General features: G+C 32.5%; 1 long non-coding RNA gene across 5 annotated transcripts; it reads left to right on the top strand.

Moving 5' to 3' along the window:
- The first annotated feature begins 256 nt into the window (after positions 1–256).
- LOC147390181 (uncharacterized) lies at positions 257–22,921 on the top strand. 5 transcript variants are annotated; one of them, XR_015183340.1, is made up of 13 exons: positions 257–729; positions 7,479–7,519; positions 9,057–9,163; positions 11,316–11,358; positions 13,966–14,199; positions 17,319–18,163; positions 18,250–18,648; positions 18,897–19,009; positions 19,151–19,305; positions 19,508–20,498; positions 22,065–22,214; positions 22,608–22,660; positions 22,757–22,921. It is a non-coding gene; the product is annotated as an uncharacterized LOC147390181 (long non-coding RNA). The 5 variants fall into 5 exon arrangements; XR_015183339.1 differs by lacking the exons at positions 19,508–20,498; positions 22,065–22,214 and having other exon boundaries at positions 257–467; positions 618–729; XR_015183338.1 differs by lacking the exon at positions 19,508–20,498.
- Positions 22,922–23,403: the final 482 nt, after the last annotated feature.

Here is a 23,403-nt window from a genome sequence, read left to right as displayed (position 1 = left end):
AACATTTGTGGTGTTGTTATGGTGGGTTCAGGAGGGGTTTCTCTGCTGTGGCATCTCAAGGAGTGGTAAGAGGAGGCGGGAGCAGAAGTGGAATGGTGAAGCAAGTTGAGGAGAAAGCAATGATGAAAGAAGGATCAGAGACTATTTCGTGGATCCCAGATCCCATCACAGGATACTACAGACCAGAGAATCGTGTGGCTGAGATTGACGTGGCTGAGCTTCGCGAGAAGCTGCTGAACCACAAGATCAGGCAACACTAGCAAGGAAGAGAAGTCTCTCTACTTCACTTCACTTTCTTTACTCCTCTTTTTCTTCTGCTGTGTCTTCGCTACACGTGCCAGATCCAGCTTCGATGATGAGAATCCCATCAGATTGGCATCCGACGGTTTTCAAGAGTTCGAATCTTCTCTCCTCGAGATCATCGGAAACACGCGTCATGCCTTCGCCTTCGCTAGTTTCGCTAAGAGGTGATCATTTAATTTCTAATCATCCAACCGTCGATCTGATGATCTGTAAAAATCATGGATCTGTTTACTGAACTTTGATTTGATTTGATTTGATTTGATTTTTTTTTATTTTTATATATAAACTATGTGTAACTAAAATGCGCCGGGAAGAGGTACGAGACAGTGGAAGAGATAAAGCTCAGATTCAGTAATTTTGTGGAGAGCATGAAACTAATTGGATCGACTAAGAGAAAGGGCCTCCCTTACTCTCTAGCCCTAAACCGTAAGTAATTTTCACTTAAATTTATTTTGAAAATCATAAAAAAGATTATTATTTTGAAATAATTTCACTGTTTATGCTCATGTTCTCTATTTTTTTTGATGAGATCTTGTTCTGTTTTGCCCTGTTTTATTATTTTAGTTTCTATTGTCTTATTATCACTTTACAATTTTTGTTCTTAAATATTAGATAAAGTTTAGTAAAAATAGGTATTCTTGATTAAAAAAAAATCTAGATGAAGTTTTTTGGCAACCCATGGAACCCAACCGAGCCAAATCGAATTAAGGTCGGTTTGGGTTGGTTCGGTTGTAGATCAAATTGGTTCGATTCTGGGTCCTATATAATAGAACACAGACCTTGGTTGGTTCAGTTCTGATTTTGCTCTAAACCGAACCAAGTTGCACTGCTACTTAAAATCATGAAAATACCAAATAGGTCACAAAATGCATCCAATTAAAAAAAAAAACTCATGAAAACACCAAATGGGCCCATTCGATCAATAATATTATACTCAACGCTTAATCCTAATTGTAAACAACTGTTGAAGTTGTTTGAATGTGTTATAATGCTTTGTAATATTTTGTTGAAGTAATACCATGAACTAAATTTACTTTTGTAATGTTTTGAGTGATGTGTTCAAATTTTTAATTAGGTGTTCAATTTTTAATTAGGGTGTTGTAAATAATTTAAGATATTGGTGTGCAATAAGTAAAAGTTGAGGTGCCAATAGCAACTCCCTTTATTTTTCCGAACTTGTTGGTAAACCTAACTTCCGTTTACTTGAATCATTCCTTGCCGTTGATTTAGACCATCCCACTAACTAAAACCACATGTAACCCAACCCTTTTTGGTCTCATTTATCAAACTCACACCCCTACTTCTATATAAACCCTACCATCCTGCCTTCTCCTTCATCCATAAACCTTCTTACCATTAACACCCTCTTCAATCTACTCTCTTTCTCTCTCTCATACTCACACAATGGATACAGAATTATGCTTCCCCATAAAAGGTGCAGATCTGTATCCTGAGGAGTGCCGATATACGGTCCCTGAGCTTGTCATGTCATGGTGTTGATTGAGCATGCCACGTGCCTAAGTCTGATTATCACGACTCTTTATTAAATTCAATGTAATTAAATTTATGTAAGTTACTTATGAGATCTAGGAAATGATTGCTCGAGGATCCAACAGTTCAAAAGGCTGTTGTAAAGGTGTATTTTGATGGTCTTAAGTGGTGTATAGCCATATGGTAAATCATAATTGCATGAATGCTTACATGCTACAAGGGTGTTGGTTTTAGAAATAGATGTACGCCAAAATTGTATAATCTGAGATAGGTATGCGAGTATTGGTTATACAACCTTGGCTCAAAGCTTTCTTTCACCTACTAACTACTAACCAAGACTTGCTTAAAAATAAAAAATTTAAATCCCATTTCTCAATACTTTCGAGGGTACCATTGCATTTTCTTTCCCCTTTCCTTGACAACCAAGGAGGATTATATATATATAGGGTACCATTGTGTATTCTCTCTTTCATGGCAACCAAGAAGGATTATATATAGTCTTTCTTTTTACGCCTCTTAAATTCTTAGTGTCACTGTCACAATACCGAGAGTTATGTTTTTTTGAACTATTTAGATATAACACTCTACCTCCATAAAATTAATTAGTACATATCTTGAGTTTGAAAATTAGGATTCAAAATATGATATGAATCATACAGCCTACACGTGCAGGGACCAATTAATAGGACTTGAATGGGGTTCGACCCAAAATGGAATGACTAGAACTGTCAAGAATTAGGTTCTGATCAGATTGGGGTACCAAATTGATACCCGATTAGATGAGTAATTTATTAGATTAGGATACAATAGTATTCGTCATTTTCAAATGTGGATCCAATCCGATAAGTGATGTATGTGTTATTCTAGATTATGTATAATCTAATCCAATAATTAAAAAAATAAAAAAATCAATATTTTCTAATTGGTACTAATTCAACAAAACAGAAATATATGCCCCATAATCTTTACACCTATTTAAGTTCGGATACCTCGTTAAAATAATAACAATAAATAAATAAATAATAATATATAAATTTTAAATGTTATTCCATTATATCAAAAGATGGTTCGTAAAAATAAGACATGACAACTATTTAAGTTCCTTAAAAATATCTCAACCAATGGAACTCATCTATATTAAATAAAGCTTTCTCTGCTACTACTTCCATTTTATTTTCTCCTTAATTTCATCTCCTAAATATTACAAAAAAAAAAAAAACCGTTTAGATCTCATTCTTATACAAATCACTAGACCCTTATATACCAAACTAATCATGTAATTTCTTTTCGAAAAGTTTGGGAGAAGTTGTCGTGCCTCTAATCTCTCTAAGTGCTAATGAAAATAATAATAATAATAATTAGTCTAATTATAATAAAAATTAAATTGAAAAATAAATAAATAATAAGAAAATTTACGTTACAAACAAAAGCAAAAAAGTAGAACGTAAATGCAGCTTCCAATGTTTATACCGACTTCGATTAGGAAATTTTTTTTCTCCTCCTTAGTTGGAGAATCATACATGATTAATTTCTTATCAAAACAGTAGAATAACAGTTCAATTATATTGAACAAGAAGATTTTTGAAAGTCCAAAAATTACCCCTTCCACCACACTTACCCAAATATTCTCTTTAACGTAAAATATAGTTATAATTGATATCATTCAAATTACCACCAAAGAAATATTTAAAATAATAATTGAATTTGAATAAGACAACAATGCTTTGAATTTATTTATCAAATTTTTTACAAAATTTCACACCCGGGTAACCAATGTTTACATAATAAAATTAGTTGTCGGACTCTTAGGAGAAGCATTGCTCTCTTATGCAAATTTGTCTGTGACCTTAAACATATTTTTTTGTGGTGATTGAAATAATATCAATCACAGTCGAATTTGCATAAGAGAGCAATGCTTCTCCTAAGAGTCCGACAACCAATGCTATTATGTAAACATTAGTCACCGAGGTGTGAAATTTTGTAAAAAGTTTGATAAATAAATTCAAAGCATTGCTGTCCTATACAAATTCAACTGTTATTTCAAATATTTCTTTGGTTGTGATTGGAATGATATCAATCATAATCATATTTTACGTTAAGGAAAATACTGAAGTAAGTGTGGTATAAGGGGTAATTTTTGGGTTTTCAAAAATCTTTTTGTTTAATGTAATTAAACTGTTATTTTATTATTTTGATAAGAAGTTAATTATGTATTATTCTTCAATTAACAAGGGGGAGAAAAAAAATTTCGTACTCGAAGTCGGTATAATTATTGGATGCTACATTTACGTTATACTTTTTGCTTTTGTTTGAAGGGTAAATCACCTTATTATTTATTTATTTTTCAATTTAATTTTTATTATAACGAGACTAATTATTATTATTATTTTTATTAACACGTAAAGAGATTGGAGGCACGACAACTTCTCTCTAAAATTCTTCAGAGAAAAATAACATGATTAGTTTGGTATCTAGGGATTTAGGGATATATATAAGAATGAAGTCCTAACGGTTTTTTTTTTTGTTTGGTAATATTTAGGAGATGAAATTAAGGAGAGAAAGGAAAATGAAAGAACTAACAGCAGATGAAACTTTATTTAATATAAAAAAGTTTAATTGGTTGAGATATTTTTAAGGAACTTAAATACGTTGTCGGGTTTTATTTTTACGAACCATCTTTTAAACTAATGGAATATCATTTAAAATTTATACATAATTATTTATTTATTGTTATTATTTTAACGGAGTATCCGGACTTACGTTGGATTAGGTATAAAGATTATGAGGCATATATTTCTGTCAGTTGAATTAGTACTCATTAGAAAATATTGGTTTTTTTAATTATTAGTTTTGATTATACATAATCTAGAATGATACATATATAACACATTGGATTGGATCTACACTTGAAAATGACGAATACAATTGTATCTTGATCTAATAAATTACTTATCTAATCGGGTATCAAGTTGGTACCAATCTGATTAGAACCTAATTCTTGACAGTTCTAGTTAGGTTCCATTTTGGGTCGAACCTGACCCATTCAAGTCCTAGTAATTGGGTACCCAACATCAAGGGTGCTTCATCCATGCTTGCATGAGACAATTGTAAAAGTTTAAAGTTTATGACCCCAATTCTTATAATACCGTGATGAATCCAGATCCTATACATCAGGGGTCATGTTAAGCAACCTAATGCCGGTTTCCTAATATTTAGATTCCTTTTACTCTGGCACTGAAAAAAGCCTAATTGTAATTTACATCCGTTAGATCTTCAAAATTTGGGGTTCTAAGGCAAGGATGCAGAAATATACTTAAACGAGTCTAATTGTTAAGGTTCACAACGATTTGGCCTAAACATAAGATTACTCTCAAACACAAATTGAACTTATTTTTTCATTGAGTCTCAGTTTTCTACTTCCAAAACATGTAGGTTTTGTGTGTATGTTTGGGGAAGTGAAGGGGCACAACCAACCGTCTTACACATTTTTGGGAAATTTGTCCCATGTGTGAATGAGGGTGGTCTTCCATTCATTGACTGCTAATTAACGATATTACCCGCATGACAGGTCACTTAATGGGCCACTGAATTGGATCCTCATTCACCCAGAACAAAGGATCTCAGCCATCTACGCATTTTCATTATTATTATTAGTCCGTATTAGTCCAGTGAGGAACTTCATATTATCTTGAACACAACTTAATATTTCAGCTAGGAGGCCTTATTTGGGATGTTGAGCCATGGATCCTGACCCATGTGGATGCTTCATTGTCTTCAAATCATCCAAAATTTATTTCCTTTCATAATTAAATTGAGAGACTATTACAAAGTTTAGTAAGTGATAATTTCATCTTCTTTTTTCTCAAAATTTTGTACATATTTATACTGAAGATTTTTATTATTATTATTATTTTATTTATTTTATGTTTTCAATATTTTCCTTTTTTTTTTCCCTCCCCTTGTTTTAGATTTCTTTTGGTTGTTTTCATTTTTTTCCTCCCTAATTCATCTCCCACTGTCTCATGCTTGTCTCATCACGTCTAAGACATCTCGTTCTTGTCGTCTAAAGTTTTTAAGACTGATATTCAGACCTTAAACCACAATTTGGATGACTTGATCTTGTTGGATATCAGAAGTTTGTAAATACCAATATTATTCTTCATATGTAGGATTTTTGTGTGGGTGGGTTGGATATAAACCTAGATTCTGGGTCCAAATTGGTTTCAGATTCGATTCCACCTAGATTTGATCTATTTCTTACTCTAAGCATTCAATGGTGAGTATTTTTTGTTTAATCTAGAGATGGTGGGTTGCTACTTTCTGTTGGTTTTCTATTCTACCCTTTTTCTTATCTCATTTCAGTTTGGATTCTTTTCTTAGATTTTTATGATTACATTTATGGCTTCTTAGGATTCTCTATTTTAGATTGGCACATCACTTTTAGGATTTCTGTCATATCAGGCATTTATTGACACAAACATTCCATCAGACATTGACACAACTTAACATGCTAGACAGTGTCACCTTTTACTTACTGTTTCTCTATAAGTTTGTTTACATTCAGAAAATGGACGATGAAATCCGTCCTTATAGTAATTTATTAAAATTTTAAACACAGCCATGGTTTGAAATTAGCAATCTACTTTTATATTACATTATAGAAAGGCCCTATTTTATGTTTCATATATGTATTTTCTTATTTTTATTTTCAAAAAATTGTAGGTTGAATAGAACTTATATTATAATAATATGCTAAAGTTCACTGTATCTGAAATATTTTCATTCCCAAAATGTCCGACACAAAATTTAATTAATAATTTCTTTTTGTATATAATTTGGGGAAATTACTATTCATTTCACAAAATATTTTGCTGAATACTGGATTTTTACTAAAATAATCAAAATTTAAGTGGAAAAATGCGATACTCCAATCGAAATATTTCCATCAACAGTGAACCTTGCCAAAATAGTCTCTGTTGAAATTTTTTATAAAGCTACATTTCTTAGAAAATTCTTGTTGAAGGGATTGTAAATTACATAATAATTGTTTTGATAAAAGTTTTTTCAAATAACAGTCACATTAAGGATAAATGGTTTACAATTAGTTTGGTATATATGTTATCTTATTTTGATTTATTCAGACCAGGAGTACATTCATTACTATTTAATAGTTTGTTAATCCTTAAGTATGCATTTTACATATTAGGTGTATCGTGTATGCATTTAATATGACATTCTTATTCTCAATTCCTTATAGAACATTTATTTTTTCAATCTTGGGCTCTCGAATGCATGTGGGTATCTGTAGTGGAATGTTGTTGATTTTCATTTTCATTTCTGTACCTCGTTTGGTTGTTTATTTTGTTTTTGTGACTTAGTAATGTATTTGAATGCGTGCTTTACCATTCCTACATATTCATTAAAAAACCTCAAAATCATCATTTCCAAGAAAACTGAATTAATTTCACACGGATCAAAATGTTTCCATTTATAAGCTAATTGAAATCAAAATTTAATTCCTTTATTATAAAACATATGTACGGACACATGTCAGCTTCTCAAATGTGCCATGTGAGTCACCCGCCTTGTACACTGTTTATGTCTTTGTTAGATAGTGAATTTACTGTTTTTTCTTTTTCTTTATGTAGGAGTAAATGATTTTTTTTTTTTTTGTCATTTTACAGTGTAGCATCTCACCATAAGACAAGGACGTTGTTCCTAAATGGTAAGTTTTCTTACACCTTTTTAGTGTATGATGGCATTTCCATTAGCTGATGAATTAATTTTTTTTATAAATAATCAGCATGGAAAACATAAATAAAGATTTTCATGTCTTGTAAAATGTGTTAACGTTTATCTACTTCCCGTTGCATATTGAAATGTCTTGTCACATCTTTTTGGGGTAAGACATTCTTATCTTGCATGAATATGGAATTACGCTTTTTGTGGCTATCATGATCTAGGAACCTGTAAACATTGCTCCATTTTCACGAATAGTTTTATCAACATGGTTACGTGTCAGTATAATTTGTAAGAGAATCAACCACAGTTTGGCTTATAGAAAGACCATAATCTGGAATTATTTTTTCACTGAAATTCTCTTCTCCTACCTTTGGTAGGACCAAAGGAAAAAAAGGGCTAAAACATATGTAATTTTTTTGGAAAATAGAGTGGAAAAGCAATGGATCAAGTTAGGCCATTTTTTTTTTCCAAACACTTAGACAAATCTCTCTCTTTGGCACCGTATGACATCGTGGGCCGCCACCACCAACCTTGACCGACCAGTCCCAATCTACAAACCTACATCAAGCATGATTCCAGACTTGAGAATCTCTTAAAAAGATAGATTCAGTCTTATTCCTTTGTGATGCATGAGACGTGCACATAAGTTTAGGGCTGAAATTCAGACTTTTCTACTCATTTAGACCTCATAATCAGGCAAAAGTCCACAAACTGTTCTGATAGATCAGATAGTTCAGATCATATTTGATGCAGTGATATTGTGTTGTAAACAGCCAAATTAATGCTGCATACATTTTCTTGCATATAAAGATGGCTAAGCGAATAACAAAAGCTCTTTGCTTATCAAACAAACCGAAAAAAAAAATAAAAAGCTCTTCGATCTCTTAAATTCTATAGTTTTCTAGTGTGTGTAATAGTTATGGTTTCAGTTGTTTTACATTGAACGGTGATAAAGGTAAGTGGGAGAGTGGCGTCCAAGATGAGCCCTGTTCAATTAAGCTCTCCAACCGATTGAATATCCAGTTCTGTCATGTGTTTTTTGCTTAGTTGGGCTTTGGTCAAACATTCATTGGATTTGCAAAAGGTCTTTCAAGTAATTAATTGAGCCATTGATTGAGTTGAAGAGAAGGGCTCTGATAGGATGACATTGTTTACTTGTTTTTGTTTTTAAAATTTTTTTTTTTTCCATCTAACAACGAAACAACGGAAAGATAATTTGGGGTCTTAGATTTTCCAATAAAAAATGAATCTGGATGTGTAGTCCTTTGGACTGAAGATAGTTGAGTATCTCAGAAAACTTTCTGTTACATGTATGATTGAGAGAAGTACATGAACTTATGCATTTTTATTTCTAAAATATTCTAAATGTTTTCTAGATTTGTTAGGATAAACATTTATGGAGTTATTGTTCAAGTATTGTCTAACATGCACTGGAAATTCATGTGTAATAATTAATCTGGTTGCAATACATAAGTATAAGGAAATTGATAGCTGAATATTGGCATTTTTTCCTAATGTAGCTCATATACCTCTGTACTTGTACCCGTTTCTAAACACCACGAGCAAGACAAGACCATTTGAGTATTTGAGGCTTACCAGCTTGGGTGTAATTGGTGCTCTCGTAAAGGTATTTTGCTCACACACCCCCACCCACCCACCCACCTACGCACGCACGCATGCACATGTGTGCAAATTTAGAATTTCTTTGCATGCTAAAATCTAAAAGCATTATGTTTTCACACCAAAACTTGTGCTCCATCCACGATCTTCATTTGGTATGTTATTTACCCAATAATGATTTTTCTTCTTTTCTTGACCTAATACATACTGAGCCTTTCAAAATTGGGCTAGACGGTGCACTGGACAGATGAGACGCTATGCCTCATAAAGTACTGATGCATTTTTTTCAGTTGAAAAGAATTTCTTTGTTATTGATAAAAGATTTTTTTTGCTCTTTAATTGTTCTTTGCATGCTAAAATCTAAAAGCATTATGTTTTATTTTTTATGTTTTCAATATTTTCCTTTTTTTTCCTCCCCTTGTTTTAGATTTCTTTTTGGTTGTTTTCATTTTTTTTCCTCCCAAATTCATCTCCCACTGTCTCATGTTTGTCTCATCACGTCTAAGACATCTCGTTCTTGTTGTCTAAAGTTTTTGAGACTGATATTCAGACCTTAGACCACAATTTGGATGACTTGATCTTGTTGGATATCAGAAGTTTGTAAATACCAATATTAATCTTCATATGTAGGATTTTTGTGTGGGTGGGTTAGATATAAACCTAGATTCTGGGTCCAAATTGGTTTTAGATTCGATTCCACCTAGATTTAATCTATTTCTTACTCTAAGCATTCAATGGTGAGTATTTTTTGTTTAATCTAGAGATGGTGGGTTGCTACTTTCTGTTGGTTTTCTATTCTACCCTTTTTCTTATCTCATTTCAGTTTGGATTCTTTTCTTAGATTTTTATGATTACATTTATGGCTTCTTAGGATTCTCTATTTAAGAAGGGCACATCACTTTTAAGATTTGTGCCATATCAGGCATTTATTGACACGAACATTCCATCAGACCTTAACACAACTTAACATGCTAGACAGTGTCACCTTTTACTTACTGTTTGTCTATAAGTTTGTTTACATTCAGAAAATGGTCGATCAAATCTGTCCCTCATATGGTAATTTATTAAAATTTTAAACACAGCCATGGTTTGAAATTAGCAATCTACTTTTATATTACATTATGTGGTTCTAGAAAGGCCCTATTTTATGTTTCATATATTTATTTTCTTATTTTTATTTTAAAAAAGTTGTTGGTTGAATAGAACTTATATTATAATCATATGCTAGAGTTCACTATATCTGAAATATTTTCATTCCCAAAATGTCCGACACAAAATTTAATTAATAATTTCTTTTTGTATATAATTTGGGGGAAATTACCATTCATTTCACAAAATATTTTGCTGAATACTGGATTTTTACTAAAATAATCAAAATTTAGTAGAAAAATGCGATACTCCAACAGAAATATTTCCATTAACAGTGAACCTTGCCAAAATAGTCTCTGTTGAAAAGTTTTATAAAGATATATTTCTTAGAAAATTCTTGTTGGAGGGATTGTACATTACATAATAATTGTTTTGATGAAAGTTTTTTAAGATAATAGTCACTTTAAGGATAATGGTTTACAATTAGTTTGGTATTTATGTTATCTTATTTTGATTTATTCACAACAGGAGTACATTCATTACTATTTAATAGTTTGTTCATCATTAAGTATGCATTTTACATATTAGGTGTATCGTGTATGCATTTAATATGGCATTCTTATTCTCAATTCCTTATAGAACATTGATTTTTTCAATCTTGGGCTCTCGAATGCATGTGGGTATCATAGGAATGTTGTTGATTTTCATTTTCATTTCTATACCTTGTTTGGTTGTTTATTTTGTTTTTATGACTTATTAATGTATTTGAATGCGTGCTTTACCATTCCTACATATTCATTAAAAAACCTCAAAATCATCATTTCCAAGAAAACTGAATTAATCTCACACGGATCAAAATGTTTCCATTTATAAGCTAATTGAAATCAAAATTTAATTCCTTTATTATAAAACATATGTACGGACATGTCAGCTTCTCAAATGTGCCATGTGAGTCACCCACCTTGTACACTATCTATGTCCTTGTTAGATAGTGAATTTACTGTTTTTTCATGCTCTTTATGTAGGAGTAAATGATGTTTTTTTGTTTTTTGGTTGTTGTCGTTTTACAGTGTGTAGCATCTCACCATGAGACAAGGACGTTGTTCCTAAATGGTAAGTTTTCTTAGACCTTTTTAGTGTATGATGACATTTCCATTTGAAGCTGATGAATTAATTTTTTTATAAATAATCTGCATGGAAAACATAAATAAAGATTTTCATGCCTTGTAAAATGTGTTAACGTTTATCTACTTCCGTTGCATATTGAAATGTCTTGTAAAGTACATATTATTTGTAATAAAAAATTACATATTGAAATGTCTTGTTACTAAAAAATTTGTTCTATAAAATTACATATTATTTGTAAAGTATCAACTTAATAATAATTTGTTCCACTAAGATGATGATTTAATTACTTTTATTTTCAAACATTAAAATGTATCTCCTCTACAAGTAATAAATTTAAAAAGAAATGACTATTCTTAAACTCAAATATTTAGTTTATATGAAATTTGAAGAATTTTATGTCATACATGTAAATTTTAAAATGTAAGTTTACCTTGAATCATATATAATATAAAAATAAATGACAAAATAAATTGGTTCCGGGTACCCATCGGATAGAACCTAATGGTTCCAGTTCCTATCGGTTCGGTTCCAATAAAAAAAGAACCGGAACCGGGGTTTTCGATTTCGGTTTCGAGTAAATGGGTACCAACTGACACCCCTAACTCCAGCACGGCTCATTTAAAAATAATGTACCCCTTCCACCACTCATCAGCGAGATCCTCTGTCGTCGTTTCCAGCGTCATATCCGCTTCAAAGATAGATTTGTTCAGACTCAAATTATATATTTTGAAAAAAAAATTAAAAAAGACCTATGTTTTTATTACAACTGGCGGCCTAAACATTTGGTTCACTCATAGTCTTAAGGGCAGCAGCCATCTCCAGTTGGAATCCCGCTTCAAAGGTTATTTTTTCAGATAAAAATGTCAGTAGAGCAAAGTAGGAAGGCTAGCAACTAAGCTCATTAAAACAGTCAAGTCAGACTAGCTAGTCTACTAAGGTCAAACATGTCAGTATTAGCTAACAAAAGAATAGACAAAAGGTGGCTTGATGAAGCGGGATTCTAGCTGGAGATGGCTGCTGCCCTTAAGACTATGAGAGAACCAAATGTTTAGGCCGCCAGCTGTAATAAAAACGTAGGTCTTTTTTAATTTTTTTTTCAAAATATATAATTTGTGTCTAAGCAAATTCATCTTTGAAGCGGATATAACATTGGAAACGGCGACAGAGGATCTCGCTTATGAGTGGTGGAAGGGGTACATTATTTTTAAATGGGTCGTGCTGGAGTTAGGGGTGTCAATGGGTACCCATTTACCCGGAACCGAAATCGAAAACCCCTGTTCCGGTTCCTTTTTTATTGGAACCGATTAGAGTCGAATCTAATATGGAACCGAACCGATAGGAATCAGAACCATTAGGTTCTATCTGATGGGTACCCGGAACCGATTTATTTTTATATTATATATGATTCAAGGTAATCCTACATTTTAAAATTAACATGTATGACAAAATTCTTCAAATTTCATATAAACTAAAAATTTGAGTTTAAGAAGCGTCATTTCTTTTTAAATTTATTACTTGTAAAGGAAATACATTTTAATGTTTGAAAATAAAAGTCATTAAATTATCATCTTAGTGGAACAAATTATTATTAAGTTGATGCTTTACAAATAATATGTTATTTTTTAAAAGAAATTCTTTATTATAATGATTTTGAAATAATTTATCTCATTCGATTATTGAGAACCGGAACCGACAAGTACCTGTGATTTTCGATGGTTCCGGTTCCACTTATTTTAAAACCGGAACTGATAAGAATCGGAACCGATAAAATATAAAGATTAAAGTGGGATTCGTTGTTAGTTTGATGAAAGGTTTTTTTTTTTTTTTTTAAAGGTCCGAAATTTTCCTTAACAGAGTTGCTTTCAGTGAGATACCCTATTGCCATTTCCAGCGTCATATCTGCTTTAAAGTGGGATTTGTTGCTATTTTGATGAAAGGTTTTTTTTTAAAGATTTTTAAAGGTTATGATCTCTTCTGCAATTTCAGCGGACTTACAATTTATGTGTATTCACACTATCTAAAATGAAAAAAAACCAAGTGTTCTTTGTTTATTCGCATTGGACATATTTCGATAGCAAAACCAAAAAAAATTGGTTCTCAAATTTAAAAAAAAACAGATAAAGTTTAAAAAAAAGTTTCTTTCTCATCTGACATGAAGGAGACTGCCGCCTTTAAACCAACATAATTTTACTATCTTGATGAAAGTTTTTATTTTTATTTTTTAAAGATTCTTAATGGTTAAAAAAGTCTAATGTTTTTTGAAAAAAAAAAACTTTGGGGATTTTGTTTTTCATTATGATCCTCATTGTATTGATGTGGTAGTCATAGATTCTTTCATCGAGATACGAGTAAAAGTATCTACAGTTATGTGACCACCTCCACGTCAGCAATGTGAGAATTAAAAATAGTGTAGTATAATGATTGCGTGTTACTCCAACACATAAAAGATTGCGTGTTACTCCAGCATGAGTCGATTTACAGTAGGGAAAAAAAATTGAAACGGATAGGTCTCTTCAAAATTTTGAAAGAACCCTGTCCAATGTCCATCGGATTACACGTGGCATATTTTAAGGAGGTATTCCGAATTGGCAGAAATGTAAGGGCATAGAAAAAGAGTTACTTTGCAATGAAGGTTATGGACAAAGGGTCTCTAGTTAGCCGTAAGAAGCTACTTCGAGCTCAGACAGAGAGAGATCCTGCAGTGTCTGGACCATCCTACATTATATACCTACTTTGAGACGGATAAGTTCTCGTGTTTGGTGATGGAGATCAGCCAATCCTTCCGCAAAGGCAGCTGGGAAAACATTTTTCTGAACATGCGGTGAAGTATGACCTACGATCTTTCTACTCCTAATCTCATTTTAGTAAAATTTGGTAGAGTTGATTCTCTCTTTGATGCAGTTGTTGTGCATTTTCCAGTTGAATTTTATTTATTTGTTATTTTTAAATTTGATTAACCTTCTTAGACAACCTGCTTTAGAGAGCTATTGCAATTTATTCATATTTTAAAACTTCAACCATTGTGAAGAATACTAGAATACTTGTAGGTTCTTGGTGCAGAAATATATTTTTAGTTTACCATTTTTGTATATTTAAGATCTTTCATTCTGAAATTGAATGGCTATGCTTTTCCGAGAACACAAGCATCACTCATTGCACATTGATGGCATCCCACTTAAAATCATGAAAATACCAAATGGGTCACAAAATGCATCCAACTAAAAAAACTCATGAAAACACTCTTTATTTATCCGAACTTGTTGGTAAGCCTAACTTTCCTTTACTTGAATCATTTCTTACCGTTGATTTAGACCATCCTACTAACTAAAACCACATGTAACCCAACCCTTTTTGGTTCCCATTTATCAAACTCACACCCCCTACTTCTATATAAGCCCTACCACCATCCTGCCTTCTCCTTCATCCATAAACATTCTTACCATCAACACCCTCGTCATCTACTCTCTTTCTCTCTTTCATACACACACAATTGATCTGCATTCCTCGGGATACAGAATCATGCTTCCCATAAAAGGTGCAGATCTGAATCCCGAGGAGTGCTGATATACGGTTCCCGAGCCTGTCACATCTTGGTGTCGATTGAGTATGCCACGTGCCTAAGTCAGATTATCACGACTCTTTATTAAATTCAATGTAATTAAATTTATGTAAGTTACTTATGTGTTCTAGGAAATGATTGCTGAGGATCCAATTGTTCAAAAGGCTGTTGTAAATTAAGGTGTGTTTGATGGGCTTCAGTGGTGTATAGCCAAATTGTAAATCATAATTGTGTGAATGCTTAAATGCTACAAGGGTGTTGGTTTTAGAAATAGATGTACGCCAAAATTGTATAATCTGAGATAGGTCTGTGAGTATTGGTTATGCAACCTTGGTTCAAGACTTTCTTCCACCTACTAACTACTAACCAAGACTTGCTAAGAAAAAAATTTAAAAAATCCCATTTCTCAATACTTTCGAGGGTACCATTGCATTTTCTTTCTCCCTTTCATGACAACCAAGAAGGATTATAATACATATATATGCAGGGTACCATTGTGTATTCTTTCTCCCTTTCGTGATAACCAAGAAGGATTATATATAATCTTTCTTTTTACGCCTCTTAAATTCTTAGTGTCACTGTCACAATGCCAAGAGTTATGTTTTTTTATACTATTTAGATATAATCCTCTACCTCCATAAAATTAATTAGTACATATCTTGAGTTTGAAAATTAGGATTCAAAATATGATATGAATCATACAGCCTGCATGTGCAGGGCCCACTAGTTTTATTTGAAATGTAAAATACAAGATTCAATAGAAGTCTTGAGGAGAAAAGCCGTTGCTTTTGTTAGAAATGTTTCACCACTATTTGTTTGTGCCATTATTCTGGTAGCTTTGAATAAAGCACTATTTCTCACTAGCATTTCATTTTAGAAAGTGTTATTTGATATAGCTTTATTTCATTGAATTATCTATTTGTTTCATTCCAAAATAGTCTGCTTTGATGTGTGGAGCATGAATCTGCAGTTAGTGTTACAAGGAAAGAAGGAATATTGGTTTAAAGATTGTCTATGTTCATTCATGTTAAAGTTGACTCAAATGTCTATCAAGTCGAAAACGTCTGGGATAAGTCAAATGGAAGGTGCCAACTACGGTAGATAGTAAAGTCTATGGGTAATGATACAATAGATATGGTGGTTTCAAATATTCCTACTATCACTGAGATAATCATCTCGTTAAAAAGAAGTTTATCGATTTAAAATAAAAATGTTAATGAATATATATTATATTTATAAAATATAAAAATGGATTTAAATATTTAAAAAATTCTCCATAAAAATATTATATAGTCCAAAAACTCAGTTAACTTCCTGATTTGATACATTTTCAAGTCGACTTGGATGAATTTTCGGTCGACTCAATGAATTTAAATCTATGCTATTTAATAACTTTGATCTTCTTTTACCTATTTTATTTTAAGGAAAACACTGTCAGCCCCAGTGGTCTAGCATCAAAGCACATATTGAATGTGCTACATGCAACAGTATGTGAAACATGCTAGTTTCATGAAAAAAATCTCTCTTTCTCTAAAAGTTCTCCTAAAGTTTAAAGTAGTGTAATGATTTTGTAACTCAACCTGACATGGTAACTCAAAAACTCAACTGACGTGTACCCTGCAAGAATCGTAGATTTTTCCATCGGGATACACAACTGCACATCCCCATAAAATGTGTAGTCGTGTATCCCGAGGGAAAAATATCTACGGTTCTTGCACCTGCCACGTCAATGAGTTTTTGAGTTAACCCATGAGGTACAAAATCAGCACTCTTTAAAGTAATGTGACTAAAGATTTGCTATTCTTATGGAAAATTTTTTAAAAGACCAACACTATTAAAATAATTAATATTAGGTTTTTTTTTTTTTTCAAGGAAAATCAATTGGGTTGGTAACCCATCCCTACCTTTTCAAAATACGTTCATCTATTGGGTTGTGAACAGCACCCTAATCTAATAACTTAAAAACGAAAATGCTGAAGTAACATTGAAATTGACATCACGGTGGATATTGGTGGAATTTGAACGTCCTTTTGAATTGGCATTCGGAGGCCTTATTTCTCCTGTCCCCACTTATAAGATCCATAGAGTCTCTCTCTAACTGATTTGGGATTGAGTGCAGACAAAAAAGACAAAAGAGGGAAAACCAAAAGAAGAGAAGTATTATTTTATTTTGTATTACACTATTGCATGCAACTTTTATCTTATGAAGTCACATGGGGTTAATTAGGCATGGTGAGTGCTTTGTATATAAGGCTTTGACATCATTGGAAAAAATTAGATATCGCAATTTCTAAATGAGTTCATTGTTTTGCTCTCATCTCCTCCCCATTGTTTAACCTGGTGTTGTGTCCTTTGGATTCTTAAATTGTATTGTATTTATCTGCAGCAAATTCTTCTGGTGATCGCTTAATGGAGAAAGTCCCAACTTGTTCACCACAACTTCAATCTGGAGTAGCTAAAGTTGGTCAGGCAAATAAGATCCGAGGGAAAACTTGAAATAAGTGCACCCCAAGTAGCACTTCTAGCGATGAGATTAGAATTCTAAATCTTCTGTAATACAATCAAACAGCATGTGGAAACCTGCAGAGTGCCTTTGCAGGTCTTGAACTTTGGGCAAAGTTCACCATTATACACTAACCACAATGTCATTTCTAAGAGCGTTCATAAGTTTTTGCAACCAAGGCCTCCTGAGCATCCCAACTGGACCCCTCCTTCAACTGATTACATGAGCAAGTCTTTAACTTGCCAAATATGCAAAGTTACCATCAATGACATAGAAAGTTTACTTGTTTGTGACGCTTGTGAGAAAGGAGTCCACTTCAAATGCCTTCGGTCATACAATCAAAAGGGCATTCCTAAGGGTGAGTGGCACTGCCCTAACTGCTTGATATCAAGCAATGGGACACCTTTGCCCCCTAAATATGGCCGTGTTACAAGAAGTATTAGTGCACCAAAGGTGTCTCCAAATGTAGGTGGAGTTCAGGCTTCTCCGGAAAAGGTGGAAAATTTAGATTCAAAGGTTAAGCATCAGAAAATAACAGCTAATGGAAACCCTGGTTCTTTGCATCTTGCTCATGTTGGTCGTAGTAACAGAAATCATATTGACTCAATCTCTGATTTAAAGATGTCAAATACTAGAGAAGTTCAAGGGGCTAATTTCTCAGGAAGCAAGATGAAGATGGATGACATCCCTCTCTCTGAGCTCAAGTCATTGCCTAAGGAGACCTCAGGGTTAGTTTGTGTTCCTCGTTCTGGCACACCAAATGAAAATTCTAAGCAGCAATTTTATAATACTGAGTCGTCTCCATGTGATGCAGAGAGATCAATTTCGGAGCCTAAGTCATTGCTAAAGTTTGAACCGGGTCACTCTTGGATGTCAAGTTATCTGACACACATATTGATACATGTCATAATTCACAAGCCCCCTGCAACTTACAAGAGATTCCTGAATGTAAGCCTAGCGGTGATGTCAGGAAGGATAGCTAGGATATTGCTCAGACAGTTTCTGCTGGGACCTCGGATGCCAGGAATGGAGTGAGGGATTGCATTGGATCTTCATTAGATGGCTTGCATAGTGTCGATTGGGTTGGTGATACACTTCAACTTGTGGATGAGAAAGCATTTTATGAGTCTTGTCGCACTAATGGAATGATGTACAAGGTGCAAGATCATGCTCTCATTCTAACAATGGCAATCTGAGACCTTCAAAGCTTCAGGCAAGCCATTATTAAATTTTCCTGGATTGTTGTAGCTTTATCCTTGTATAAGTATTACTCACTGAAATAACAACATAGGCCACCAATTACTTGCATAGATTTGAAAGTGCGCTGAATTTCTGTTCAAGGTTTCATAGGCATCACCTTCTTGTCCTTTGTATCACTGAAAGACAATTCACTATCTGCAAATTCTGAATGGATTATGTTAGCTTCGATTAAGGAGAAAAGCTCATGGGTTTCTCTTGCAGGCTCTGTGGGAGGATACTAAAACTGGGTCAAAGTGGGCTATTCTGAACATGTGCTACTTTCCTAGTGACCTGCCAGAGGTTGTTGGCCAACCATGCACTCCGAACATAATGAGGTGTGGTGAAATTGATTATGATATTTTCTTTTGTACTTTTGTACTCTTGTACTCCTGACCATCTCTCTCCTGAATTGGCACATTCACTTAGTTAACTGCTACACATTGAAGTTCATAATATCTCTTGGTTATACTGATCAGGTATATGAATCTAATCATGGTAGCACTGTAAGGGCTGGCTCAATTCAAGGTCCATGCAAAGTTCTTCCTCCAAGCAAGTTTAAGGAAGAAAGTGAAGGACAAATTCATTTACGGAACAAAGCAAATGATGGGTTACAACCAGTTTTTTTGTGCAGGTACGGCTCTCCTTTCGTAGCTTTTATTGCAACAGTTTTGTTGCTAGTTACATATGAGTATATAACTATGGTTTAAATGTTTATACTTGAGGATGCATCCTGAATGAGGATACTGAAAATTTGGTTGGTTGCGAATTGTTGATTAGTCTTGCCCAAATATATCAATAGGCTTCTTGATATTCTAACTTCTCCTGTTAAGCAGCTCTTGCTCTCTACCTGGACACGGATTTCCTTGTAATGCAGGGATGGTGTCAAGTAGAACACCAGAGATGTCTATAGGGAAGTCTTTTCCATGCATTGGCCTTTCAGTTTTGCATGATATTGCAGATAATCATAACTTCAGGATGCTAAAGATCAATGAATATATACTGATTATTCATATGTTATTTCATTATTATTATTATTTTTTTGGCTGAAAATAGTTGCAATTAGTTGATTACCAAAAATGGGATTTACTTGAGCCAATTGAAATTTGACACCCTGGGTTGTCAAATTTTTTTGACCCCCTCACTCCCATTGGATGAACTTGTAAATATATCATCATTGGGGTTGAAACCTGCACTAAGTTTGATTTAACTGGAGAAGAAATTGGGATAACATCTGAAACACTCATTAAGTGCAATTAGGGCAGTTATTATCTAGAAAAAAGATCACTAGTCATTGCATCACATATCTTACATAGCCCTATTCTATGGTGTCATATGTAGTTGTCTACTAGCAGTTCATTACCCTTTGTGTTTCTGTAGGAAATGGGGGAAAAATCAAAGATAAATTTATCTATTTAAGTGATAAGACATAGGTCCCAGTTATGCTAATATTTTTTCTTTTCTCAGAAGGCCTACATTTATTACCAATGCTTTAATGTCTTTATTCCACCACATCCATATGTTGTTCATTAACTTACTACTTAGGATACACTAAATTGATCTCACAATCATGATCTCTGTGCCTTTGGTACTGGTTGGCCTTTACCTACTTTTGAACATGGAATATATATATTCCATGTTTATTATTCTTCTTTCTGTTTCTATGTTCCATTATTTTAAGCTATTTTTTCTTTCTTATAGAAAATAAGTAAATTATTCTTTCTGAGAAAAGGATTTTGTTGTGCGGATAAGAAGGGCTTTTTCGACCAGTTTCTTATTAGTTCATGTCCATTTTAAAGGGTATCTTGTCCGTAGTTTCCTTGGCAGGTAATTTGAGGTGTTTTGCGATATCATATACATTTTACTTGTTAATAATGCTTCATCTCCAACATATTTTTTTTAACCGGTTCTGTTCTTTTGTGGGAATATTATCTACTCATTCCTAGTAAAAAAAGCTTTCGTAGTCGATGTAGGTGTAAAGATTTTGATTTTACTCCATTGTTACTCTTAGACAAGTTGTTGGTTATCATGGATATGGTGTGATATTTATAATTAAAAATATTTTTTCAAAAAATAAAGATTACTCAAAATAGCAAAATCAGAAATTTGATTTTCTAAAAAAAAAGAAAAATATTTTGCAAAATATAGAAATTAAATTAGTCTTTGAATGACAGTAAATTTACAACCAACATTTTATCTAAACAAATTACTTTCAAACAGACGTGTCGCTGAAAATGACTATTGAAGAGATTTTCAAAGTCATCTTTACATGTACAAAGACAGTTCTGTCTTTTAACGAAGTTGAGGGAAATTTTGTTTGTTGCAAGGTTTTTTATTTATTATTTTAAGTATTATAATCTCTATTTTAAATTATTAGTTACTTAAAAATAGAGATTATAATAATAATAATAATATAAAAAAAAAAACCTTATATCAAACAAAATTTCTTTCAAAGTTTTCTTTGAGAATTTTTGCAGCAATCATTTTTGACGGCGTGCTCAGTTGAAAGTGTGATTTGTTTAGATAAATGTCGATTTAAGAATTTGCTTCCGTTTAAAGAATGATTTAATTTCTATATTTTGAAAAGTATAAAAACTAAATTAGTCTTTGAACGACAGCAGATTTATAAACTAACATTTTATCTGAACAAATTACTTTCAAACAAGCATGTTGTTGGACATGACTACTGAAGATCTTCTCAAAGTCATCTTTACCTGTACAAGACAGTTCTGTCTTTTAACGAAGTCGAGGGAAATTTTGTTTGTTGTAAGGTTATTTATTTATTATTTTTATTATTATAATCTCAGATTATAATAGTAAAAAAATAAAAAAAAAAAAAAATAAACCTCAAACAAAATTTCTTTCAAAATTTGCTTTGAGAATTTTTGCAGCAACCATTTTTAGCGACATGCTCAGTTGAAAGTGTGATTTGTTCAGATAAATATCCGTTTAAAAATTTGCTCCCGTTTAAAGAATGATTTAATTTCTATATTTTACAATATATATATATATATATATATATATATATATATATATATATATATATATATATATATATATATATGAGAGATATATATATAGATAGAGAACCAAGTTTTTGATTTTTGCTATTTTGATGAAAGTTTTGTTTAAAAAAAAAAATATTTTTACTAATAAATATCACTCCATATTCATAGTAACTAACACCTTGTTTAAGAGTAATAATAAAGGAAAATGTTTACACATACATCGATTAGGAAAGCTGTTTTTTTTTACTAGGAATGACTATAACTAAGATTACGTGATGCAATGTGTAGTGAACTTTCTTCTAGATAATAACTGCCCTAATTGCACTTTATGAGTGTTTCAGATGTTATCACAATTTCTTCTCCAGTTAAATCAAACTTAGTGCAGGTTTCAACCCCAATGATATGACCCTGCTGATGGTTTTAAGGAAAATTGAGGATTCCTGCTTAAATGCACGACAATGATGATATTTACAAGTTCATACATAGACTAGAAAAGCTTGGGGGGACGACGCGTTCTCTCCCATACTTTCAATAGGTAAATCAGAGGATTACTTTGGTATTTTGGGAGCCAGCACTTCATACTAGAATGAAGTCCCATTTTTTTTTGTTAATATTTGTAGAATATATTATAGATCTGTTTATCTTTTCGAATTTGCTCTTTGGGTCTGTAATATTTGAATTACTCATTTGGAGATTTCACGTTGGGTCTGTAATATTTGAATTGCTTTAAACTTATTTTAGAAGGTAGTAGGATTTGTAATTAATCTTTTTGAATCTACTATGAATCAATAGATAGTCATAGCCTTGAAGATGGGGTATGTAATACTAATATTAATTTACCTTCCGAAACCCAATTTTTTGTTACAAATATAATCCCTAATCTTCCATCTCATATCCTCAAAATATGTTTCCATTCATGTATTTTCAGGTATGAAGAGAGAGAATCAGTGAAATTCTGGTTGCAAGGCCTTGTGTGACAAGGTGAAATTCAGTTCTTTTATTTATTTATTTTTCCACTGTTTTTAATGTTCTACTTATTTGAAAATTAACAGTTTCTTGTGGTTTGGCATTTAACAGGTGACAACAAGTGTTTAGGAGATGAAACTAAGGAGAGAAAGAAAGATGGAAAAAGCTTTTAATATAAAGGAGAGTTTCTATGTATCGTATTCTCCTTGAAACACAATTTTCTGACTACTTGTTGCTTTCTGAGTTTAATTAAATGATATCTCCCGTCTTCACCTATAGTGCAAGTTATACACGCAAGAATGGTAAGATTTAAATAGTAAAATTTTATTTTCAACTATCAATAACAAGCAATTGCACGCAAGAATCTTCAGAGTTATGATCTATGGGATAAAATCTCCTCCTAACACCTCTATATGCATAGGTATGACAAACAATAGTTGTGATGTTTTAAGAAATCATGGGTTGAGATATCTTCAAGGAACTTATTAAATACATTGTTGAGTCTATTTTGATCAACCATCGTTTGATCTAAATGGTGGTTAAATGGAATAGCATTTGAAATGTATACATGATGTACAATTATAATAATAATAATAATTATTACTATTATTATTTTTTTGGTAACGGGGTATCTGGACTTACGTCTGACTAGGTATAGTTTATGGGTCATATGTATTTCTGTCAAGTTGAATTAGAAAATATTGGGTTTTTTTTAATATTATTATTATTGGATGGGATCAGACATAATCTAGAACAAC

Source organism: Akebia trifoliata, chromosome 11 (assembly GCF_017979445.1).
Source record: "Akebia trifoliata isolate Shusen 1 chromosome 11, ASM1797944v1, whole genome shotgun sequence".
In the NCBI taxonomy this organism is placed as follows: Eukaryota; Viridiplantae; Streptophyta; class Magnoliopsida; order Ranunculales; family Lardizabalaceae; genus Akebia; species Akebia trifoliata.
Note: the sequence above shows the minus strand (reverse complement) of the source record. Positions and strands in the feature narration are given on the sequence as shown.